The following is a 10,814-nucleotide window of genomic DNA, read 5'->3' as shown; positions in this document are numbered from 1 at the left end:
GGGGCTCTGTGTAGTCCTGGCTCTTCTGGAACCGGCTGCTCTGTGGACCAGGCTGGCCTCCAACCCAGAGATCCAACTGCTTCTGCCTCCTGAGTGCTGGAATTAAAGGCGTGCGCCACCACAGACCAGGACCAGCGAGATATGTTTTCTCAATAAACCTGCAAAGTTGTTCAGCAAGCCCTACGGAGACTCCCACGGGTTGTCTCATGTTCAGCTCAGCTTTCCCCAAGCCCACGGTGAACTTGTGACAGGATTCCTTCCTCAGTTCTAGGGGGAGGCCCCCTGTCTTTGCTGGCAGTCAGGAGGGAGCAGAGGGGGACTGCTGGTAACTCTCCGTGGACCCAGTGTTCTTTGCCATGTGTGTGCCTTTATGGTCAGTGAAGGAAATCATCACACTGTGGGTTTGGGCACAGAAGTATCTGGTCCTTTTAAGATCTGTCCTGATTAGGACAGTCCCTCAGATCAAAGTGGAGCCCTAAAGACATGAGTGGAGTCCCTTCACTGACTTTAGCATTTGATGGACTGGCCAAGGGGATGGTGACTAGCCAGGCTGGTTGTTGGGGACCATGGAAAGGAGCCCAGCTTCCTTGTGTGAGAAATTGGTCACAGTGGGTTTTGAAAGTCTAATAGCTAAATAGTTGAGGCTGGTAGTGAATGGAAATAAGGACATGGCCACTCCCAGGTGGTTGAGCAGGTTTTTATGGTAGATATAAGGGAGAGAACAGCCAGAGACATCTGGAAGAGTCCAGGCTGAACATGGCCATCAGAATACACCATGCCAAGAGATACATACAGTTTGTAAATAATATAAGCCTCTATGTGTTTACTTGAGTCCCAGTGGCTGTGGACATGGGTCGGAGAGATTCGTCCCAACTGTGGAGCTGGGCAGGACCAGAGAAACTTTGGCTACACTCGTGTTGAGGTGACCCCAATCATAAAATTATTTTCATTACAACTTCATGACTGTAATTTTGCTACTGTTATGAATCCTAATGTAAATATCTGTCTTTTCTGAGGGTCATAGGCAGCTTCTGTGAAAAGGTTGTTTGACTTCCAGAGTGGTAGCCACCCACAGGTTGAGAACCATTGCTATAATAGGTACTTGGACTGAGAGAAACTGGTGACCAGAGTCTTCTTTGATATGTTCCTAGGCACCTCAGTTAGCCAGTAGTCCTGGGATTTCCTCAGGACCTAAGAGGTAGCACATCCTATTTAGCTGTGAGAATTTTAATTCTTCAAATTGAAATGAAATGGTAAGAATACAGCCTTACAATAGCTTTGGGAAGATGGAAAGGCTTGGTAATCCCTTCTCTTTGAAGGCTGGGGCTTCACCTCAGAGTCCTCCGAACTCCACAGGAGGACTGTGGGAGAATTCCACTTCTCAGTTACCTGCTGCCATGTAGCAAACCAGCCAAGTTCAGCATCTGGAGACACCAACCATTCATTACTTCCCACTGTGTGTGACCCCAAGAGTCCCTGAGTGATCCTGGCTCAGGACCTCTCCCAGGTCACAGTTCAGTTTTCATCTAGCTGTGTTTTCTCAAGGATTCATTAGAACTGGGGTTACGTGAGATGTGGCTTCCTTGTAGGGCAACTGGAAATGGCTCAGGTTCCTGCTGGCTGTCCCCAGGATTCCTCTGTCCCTGGCTTACCTAGGTCTCTCTAGAGACTGCTTTTGACATAGCAGCTGACTTCCCCAAAGCCAGTCATCAGAGGTGGGGTAGGATGTACAATACATTCAACTTCCAATCCCAGATCACAGCTCAGCCCCAAGCTTCCCTCCACCAGGGGACAGCAGTGAGTAAGTCCTGAACACCCTAGAAGAGGAATTAATTTCACCTGTGAAAACACACAATAAAATCCAATGTCACCTCAGCATCCTGTGAGTTAGGAGGAGATTTGGCTATCTCCTTTTTTTAAGGCTTTTATTTAAAAAATAAATTTAAAAATTGGGACAACAAAAGAAGATGTAAGAGTCAGTGTTTCTTGACATCTTTATAAGAAATTTCTTTTTTATTTAACCCATTTATCATCTACTTTTTTGGCAAATGTCAGATAAAGTGAGCAAAACCACCTTGCTCTGGATAGTCACACTTCCTTGTTTTACTTTATACAAGCTGTAAACATATGTGAGTTAACAAAATTCTTGGCTGAAGACACATTCTAGAAATCTCACATACATGTTTCCAAGCCAGGATTAAAGAAAGCTAGGGAATTCCCAGTAGACCAGCAGCATTTATATATATTTTTTATTCATCTCTATATTTTTCATCCAGTTATGCCCCTCCTCCCTCCCCTCCTCCCCACACCCCCAGATCCCAACACCCCCAACCCCCTCCTCTTCTGTCTCCATCCAGGAAAGGGCAGGTCTCCCATGAGTATCAATAAAACATAGCATATGAAGTCCCAGTAAGACTAAGCATCTGCCCTGTATTCAGGCTGGCAAAGCGCCCAATATGAGGAGTAGGGTCCCAAAAGCCAGTAAAAGAGGTGGAAACAGCCCTTCCAGCAGCACATTTAATTTAATTCCTATAGATTTTTAAAAAATTATTGTCTGTCATTAAAAAGGGTCTTTTTTTTTACCTTTATACAAATCCACCTTTGTTTACAAAATATAGTGTGTAACTGAAGGTAATTTAATTTTTGAAAACAAAGTTCATTTAATGACAATGTACATTTATCATGAAATTGTAGTGAAATGCTGGTGTGTTCAAATCATGTTATAGTCTGTAGAATTCATTTAGAAAATTCATGGTTCCCAGCAGCACAGTATCCTGTCACAGCCTGAGAACATGATTGCAGGTTCACTGAGAACAGAGCAGAGTTCGAAGTGAGGCTGGTGACGATCTTGTCACTATGCACCTTAAGAGCTGACGCTGAGAACCAACCCCTTGGGACTCCTCATAACCTGACTCTGGTTTCACAGAATGTCTACTGGTCACTTACTTCACAAAAACTTAACTGGCAGAGACCTCATTGCAAACACTGGTGTCCCCAGAGGCCAATGAAAACGAGAAGAGCTAGCGTCTTTGACCTCCATTTTCATGCGTGGAAGATAAATCCGTATTTTGTAGTAAAATCTTGTACAACAGCCAAGTCCTGAAGGATTTTTTCCCAAGAGAAAAGATCTAATGTTAAAACTTGGTTAAAAAAGAGAGGGTTGGGGTCAGTGTGTGGAACTAGTGTTACAGGATTTGAACCCACGCACCACTTGTTCATGACTGCTGCTGAGCCTTCTTCATCTGTCAAGACCTTCCACTGGAGAGCCCCACTGTGGAGAATGTGTCAGAGCTGGAATGTCTTTAGCAAGTGTTGATGTGACAGGAAGAATCCAACCCAAAGCCAGCATATAGCTGCTCAGGACCAGGAACTTGAGATCATAATGTTGTGAACCTGCTATGCATGTTTTCTGGGTGAGAGTGGGTGGCATGCTGTAAAATGGAGCAGAGCAGAACACAGTCCCTAAGGACTGGATCCAAGTTGAGACCCTGTGGACCAGTCCTCTCTGCTGACCCTACAGACAGGAGTGAGATTCTCAAACATGGGAAATGGGAGAAACTCCAGGCAACATCCCTGGAAGGAGGCAGGAACGCAGGAGACTGAAGTTCATCTCAGGCCACAGTCTCCTGTGTGCAGGGGACTTGAGGGGACAAGGATGGAAAAGGCCTCCTCCTGCTGTCACTCAGGGACCCCAAAGGGGGATGAGACAGGCACCACTCACAGGAACAAGAATAGGCCAAGTCCTCCACACAAACTAAAAAGACAAGAAATAAACAGAGAAATGGGGTGAAGAGCCATGGTCAGGTCAGAGCCCAGGCTGACCTGTCACAGCTGCCCTGGCTGCTCACAGTCCTGGGGACAGGACAAGGCTCTGTCATCCCAGTGTCCCTGTGATCACAGACTCTCAGCATGTGGTTCAAGTGATGAAGAGAACAGACCAGGAGGTGACAGAGCTGAGGACTGACCACAGCAATTCTCACATGGACTGAGCTCCCCCTGGCACAGCCCCATCCTCACTCAGCCCCCACAGACTCCTCCTGACCCCTGACACTCAGCACAGCAAACACGGATTCTGGAAGGTTCTCCAAGCTGCCATTCTTTGTCTCCATCACACTTTCGGAATCCTCTCTGTTAAATGAACCTGCCAATGTCTCAGGTCAAGGATGTGGACAATCAACTTTACATTCAGATTCTTATTTTCAGTGGGGAGTCAGGGGCTGCAGCTCAGGGCAGCATGGAGGTGACAGGATGCAGATGTCCCCTCCTGCCTGCTGGACCAGGAAGGTTGGATATGGAAGAGAACAAATGTAGTGCAGGGACAGGGTGCTGCTGTGCAGGACTGGGTTGGGCTCTGATTTTTTCCTGTTGTATACACAGGAAAAACTCAGATATTTCTGTTCAGAGATTATCCATTGGTTCTTAAGTCAGAACTAGTCACTCAGTCCCACGAGGCAGCTGTGCTGAGATAAAAAACAAGAGTCAAGAAAGTCAATATAAAGACCTCTCAAAATCACACCACTCACTGAGAAGGAAAGTACCAGAGGCCCTGGGTCCCAGTCCTCTCCTTCTTGTCTCAGCCCCAAAACCAAATCCCCAGGGTGTCACCTTTTCAAGCCTCCAGAGACAAGAAGAGCTCTAGGCACTGTCCCTGCCTGCAGAAGAAATAACCAGACACAGTCAGGAGACTGACAGGTGGGGCTAGAGGAGAAACTATCAGCTCAGCTTCTACCCAAGACCCTCAGAGACAATTCTTCCTCACATACTGACCTGCAGCAGGAGCATAGCCTCCTTCTCCACCTGTGAGAAGAAAAGCTGTGGAGACCAGGGAAGTCCTGGTCCCCAGCAAGCTTTCAGAATTGTGACTGCAGACCAGGTTTGGCTCAGGAGGCATGGGGAAGGAGGTATGCAGGGAATGAACCAATGCCAGTCTGGAGGTCTGTCCTAGAAGGAAGAATATTCCCCTCTAGCCTCTGACCTCTGAGAATCATGTCCCCATCACCTCCATCATCAGGGTTATGAATGTGTCTTTCATTTTCCAAGTGCTTTACATTAAGGTGATTGTCAGCATATAGACTCTGAGATGGGCATGGGTGTGCACATGGTGTGTGTGTGTGTGTGTGTGTGTGTGTGTGTGTGTGTGTGTGTGTGTTTGTGTCTTCCCATTCACTATGCACCTTTCTTGAAGGTGATAAATGGAAAAATTAGCACACACCCTGCACCTTCCATACCTGTGTTCTTCCTCATCCACATCCTAACACCTCCAATGACAAAACCTAAGATCACCACAGCTCCAAGGACAGCACCAACAACGGTCACGATGGGGATGTACTGGGGAGGCTCTAGGGAAGGAAGGAAAGGAAGGGAAGGTGAGGGTCATGGTTCGAGCTCTCAGGCCTGACCCTGCCCAGGGGCTGCAGAAGGCTTCATCTTTTCTTGATCCCATTTACACCCAAACCCTCCTTACCCCATCTCAGGGTGAGGGGCTCAGGTAACCTCTCATGCTGCACATGGCATGTGTATTTCTGCTCCTCTCCAAAAGGCACCACCACAGCTGCCCACTTCTGGAAGGTTCCGTCCCTGCAGGTCTGGTTTCCAGCAGCTCCATGTTCTGTGTCTGCTCCTCCTCATCTCTCTTCCATGTCATAGTGATGTCAGCAGGGTAAAATCCCAGGGTCCAGCACCTGAGTGTGACATCATCTTCAGGTCTGGGGTGATGGGTCACATGTGTCCCTGGAGGGCATGAGGAGAAGAGTTGGAAAGCATTCTTCCTGAGGACTCCAGCAGGGTCCACTGGACCTTCCTTGGAGGCGTCAGAAATGGGGTGATGGATGGGTGCTGTGGATATCACTCTGTATAAACAATCTGCTGATTGGCCAGTAGCCGGGCAGGAAGTATAGGCGGGACAAGCAGAGAAGAGAATTGTGGGAGGTAGAAGGCTGGGGAGGACAGACACTGCCAGCCGCCGCCATGGCAAGAAGGATGTAAGGTACTGGTAAGCCACGAGTCATGTGGCAAAGTATAGATTTATAGAAATGGTTTAATTTAAGATAGAAGAAGTAGATAACAAGAAGCCTGCCACGGCCATACAGTTTCTAAACAAAGTTTCTGTGTGCTTTCTTGGTTGGGTCTGAGCGACTGTGGGACTGGCGGGGAAGAGAGATTTGTCCTGACTGGGCCAGGCAGGAAAACTCTAACTACAGATGGGTGAAAATCTGCTACTGTAACATATACACAGAGTTTTGGATGATCTTTTGTTGGGCAAGTCTACATATTGGCAAGCGTGGGGGAAGCCCAGGGTCAGAGAACTCCAGGTGTTACATCAGGAAAAGGGTCCTGATGGGTGGGGGATTTGACATCACTGAAGTCAAACTCGTGTGTGTGTGTGTGTGTGTGTGTGTGTGTGTGTGTGTGTGTGTGTGTAGAGAACTGGGTCTGAGAGAGGACATGGGCTGAAGAATGAAGAAACTGGGGTTGTTTCAGAGATCTTCTCTCCTTCCACATTAAGACAGACTCTGAACTGTCTTGTGAAAAGGGTGAATCCTGACAGCGACTCTCTTCTCAAGAAACCCAGGAGTGGCCAGGCCTTGTGGCACATACCTTTAATCCAAGCACTTAGGAGCCAGAGACAGGTGGATCTCTGAACATGAGGCCAGACTGGTCTCCATAGAGAGTTGTAGGCTATCAAGGACTACATAGAGATGCTTTATAATAGAAGAAGAAGAAGGAAGAGGAGGAGGAGGAGGAGAAGGAGGAAGAGGAGGAGGAGGAGGAGGAGGAGGAGGAGGAGGAGGAGGAGAACAAGAACAAGAAGAACAAGAACAAGAGCAAGAAGAGAAAAAAGAAGAAGAGGAGGAGGAGAAGAAAGAAAGAAAGAAAGAAAGAAAGAAAGAAAGAAAGAAAGAAAGAAAGAAAGAAAGAAACAAACCAGGAGTGCTGTTCCTCCTGCTCTTCTGAGGGCTGGAACATTAAGCCAAATGCAGACACACCTATTGTTTCCTCTCAAGTCAGGAATGAGACAAGAGGATCCAGTCTCCACTCTCCTTATTTGATACAGTGTGTGAAGTCTCAGCTATTACAATTAGACTAGCAAAAGCATAAAAGGAATCAAAATAGAAAGGAAGAAATCAAACTATTCCTATACCCAGACTAATGTTCTTTACTTAAAAGACCCCGTTCTACTGGAAAACTATTGGACCTAACAAACACTTATCATTGCAGAATACAGAATCCATATAAAAAGTTGCTTTCATTTATACCAACAGTGTACTCTCAGGGAATGAAATTAGGAAAAACACAGCATTCAAATTTCCTGCTGTAGACTAAAGTATTTAGGCCATACCTTACCAAAGACATGTAGGAACTCCACAATGAAAACTTCAAAATACTAACACAGGAAATCATAGAAAACAATGTTAGAAGATGAAAAGACAATCCATGCTCTTGGACTGGCAGAGTTCATATTGTGAAAATGGCCAAACAACCATAATCAATCTACAGATTTAACGTACTAGTATCAAAATTCTGAAATATTTCACATTTAGAAAACTAAGGCACATGGAATCACAAAAGACCACAAATAGCCAAACATTCTTAAGGATAAAGAACACTGCCTTTAATCCCAGCACTCTGGAGGCAGAGCCAGGCGGTTCTCTGTGATTTAATGGCCAGGCTGGCTTATAGAGAGAGTTCCAGGAAAGGCGCCAAAGCTACACAGAAAAACACTTTCTTGAAAAAACAAAACAAAACACAGCTGCAGGTGTTATAATCTCACCATCAAATCATACTGCAGTTATAGAGGCACCTGCACGCAGAGTGGGGTTCAGGTTCTCCAGGTATCTGCAGAGCCTTTCCATGCACTTGCCCTCCAGGTATGCCCAGTGACTCTCTGCCTGCTCTAACCCAGCCGCCCAGGTTCTCAGTTCCTAGTTCAGGGAGATGTCATCGCAGCCATCATGGGCTTATCATTCCTATCCACGGGGGAGGCAGCCACATCACAGCCAGACTTCACCTGGATGGTGTGAGAGCATGTCCCCATCCCCTCTGTCAGCTCTGCTCCATGGCCAAGGCATCCCAAGGCCTCCTCTAAATGGAATAGGAAACAGTTGCCAGTCTGCCTCTTGGGGAAAACCTCGGATCTTGGACCCAAGGCGACTGGGTCAGTCCTAGGCGAATTGGAGCTCAGGTCTGAGTCTGTGCTGGCTTTTCCGCAAGGAGGTGTGGTTCTCCAGGGTCGCTCCACTCAAGGGAGGTGAATACTGCCAACTGTCTTCAGTGTCCAGGCAGGAGGACCTGAGGCAGGTTAAGCGCTGGAGAAGTGAAGCCCTCCAGCTCTGGGCTTCTCCATCACAGAACTCATCAGCCTAGACACTATGACTTTGTCCTCAACACTTAGAACTGAAATAAAATGATTTTAATATTATGTCCATTAGAGCTGGGGTCACCTGACACGGGGCTTCCTCATATGGCACCTGAAAAGGGCTCAGATTCCTGGTGACAGTCCCCAGAATTCCTCTCCTACTTGAGGCTGTTCCCCCAGAATCAGCCATGGAGAGAGAGAGATGGAGTACAGGGGAAGGGGGTGAGCACGTCCTGAATATCTCATAGGAGAGAATTAATCTCATCCCTGGCATGAGCACAGTATAAACCACTGAAAACCAACACTACAATCTGGCGTTACCTCAGGTCCCCTTGAGTCAGACTGTCTTCTTTAGCTATCTTCTTCTTCTTTCAGGATTTAACTTAAAACAGTGAAAATTTGAGACAACAAATAAGGTAGATCAGTGTCCTATTTAGTCTCAAAACCAACTTTGTAATGAAGTTCTTTGTTGAACTTAACATTTTATCCTGTATTCCTTTGGCAAAGGGCAGATAACATGAGCAAAGCTGCCTTGCTCAGGTTAGCTACATAGTCTTGTTTACTTTATACAAGCTGCCAACATATGTAAATGGATGGAATTCTTGGCTGAAGATTCAAACCAGAACTTTGAAATACACGTTTCCAAGTCAGGACTAAAGGGAGCTCATGGAGGGGTTTCCTGAGGAGGGGTGCCAATGGCAGATGCTCAGAGAGAAAGGCTTTGAAGGAAGAGGAAGTGGGATTGAGTCCCCTGAGCAGGGGTTTGAGGCAGGCTGGGGTGCACCTCAAGCTGCAGCTAGCTGGGAGCTTCTGGGCAAGACTGTCAGGAAAGGGGACTGGGTGGCCAGTTTTGATTCTACCCATGGCCATCTTTCAGTCTCCTTTATCTAACATTTCTGTAGCAGAAATCTGAAAAGGTCTTATTAATAAAATCAAACCCGGGCCCAGAGATTGGGATGAATCCTGGAAGATCAGAGAGACAGAAGAAGCCACATCTAACCTCACCTGGCCAACTTCTCAGCTGATCTTGTTTCCTCATACTGGAAGCCTCTGTGTCCTCATATCTGAATGGATCTCAGCTGAACTGCTACTCAAAAGCCTAAAAGCTTAACCAGACCTACTTCCTGGTCCTCACACCTTAAATACCTTTCTGCTTCCTGCCATCACTTCCTGGGATTAAAGGCCAGTGTCACCATGCCTGGCTGTTTCCAGTGTGGCTTTGAACTCACAGAGATCTGGATGGAGTTCTGCCTTTGGAATGCTAGGATTAAAGATGTGTGTGCCACCATATTCTGTCCTGTATGTCTGTCTAGCGGCTGTTCAGTTCTCTGACCCCAGATAAATGTATTAGGGTGCATGATATATTGGGGAACACAATATCACCACACATTTCTACCTGGCTAGCAACAGTATTCTCATCCCTACATGAGGGTCTTGCAGAGGAAGCAGCCAGTCCACAGAGTCCTGGGCTTCCTGGCATGAAGATGGACCCTCAAGAATAAAGATGGAAGGAGGGAATGGGGATGTAGTAAGGCAGCAGAATTCTTCAGAACAACTGGGAACTGACTATAGAAAGTACATGGCACCAGCTGTAAGGAAATAGTCGCTAGGAAGAGAGAACCATTCAGTTTTGGTTTCCCAGAGGGTAGCACAGGATTCCCAGCAGATTAGCGGTTACAGGGGTCTGCCTTTTAGTCCTCATCTTCGTAATTAGGTGATGGAGAGATCTGGTCAGAACACACCAGTGCAAGGCGAGAGGAAGGAGATGCAGCCTGGAGAGCAGAAGTTCTGAGGAAGCAGAAAGTCACAGGCAGAGGAAGAAGAGAGCATCAGAACGACAAGGAAAACGGAGAAGGAAGCTCAGGGTCTGGTGAAGAAGAAGCAAACCAAACCAGTGTGGAGCTTTCCCAGCAGAAGCCTCCCCGAGGCCGGAAGAGAAGTCTGAACTTTAGTCCTGGCCAAGCACTTGTGTGGACTTAAGAGCATTTTCAGGATACAAACACACTGCTTATCATAGCATGTTTAGGAGCCATCCCAGAAACCCGGATTCTCCCACAATGCCTGAAAATGTTAGTGATCTAAACTTAAAACACAAAGATAATAAGAAATGTGTTCTTCAACACACTCCAAATAGAAGACATCTGCTCGATGCAGGAAAGTTATATCAAGTATACTACACCAGAGCAAAACCCCTCAAGCTAGCATTTTAAGATGAATAATTTCATGCTAGAGAAGTACTCAGCTATCTACTATGCTTTTATTCAGCATGCTGAATTACAAAATAATTTTAGTACTAGTTTGTGTCCATCGTGACCTGCTACTGTGAGGTCAGGAAAACAAGGGTTCATCTTTCCATCATTGCTTGACACAAATTAGACAAATTGTAGGCAGGTCTTTATTCCCTCCTCCATATTCTTGTTGCTCATGTTGATACACATTTTCTATAATTGCAACTGAC

General features: G+C 46.5%; 1 protein-coding gene across 2 annotated transcripts in view; it reads right to left on the bottom strand.

Annotated features, from left to right (window-relative positions):
* LOC118575986 (saoe class I histocompatibility antigen, A alpha chain-like) overlaps positions 1 to 10,814 on the bottom strand; it is a 48,905-nt gene that overhangs the window by 14,255 nt on the left and 23,836 nt on the right. The window lies entirely within an intron of this gene.

Source organism: Onychomys torridus, unplaced genomic scaffold (assembly GCF_903995425.1).
Source record: "Onychomys torridus unplaced genomic scaffold, mOncTor1.1, whole genome shotgun sequence".
Classification (NCBI taxonomy): domain Eukaryota; kingdom Metazoa; phylum Chordata; class Mammalia; order Rodentia; family Cricetidae; genus Onychomys; species Onychomys torridus.
Note: the sequence above shows the minus strand (reverse complement) of the source record. Positions and strands in the feature narration are given on the sequence as shown.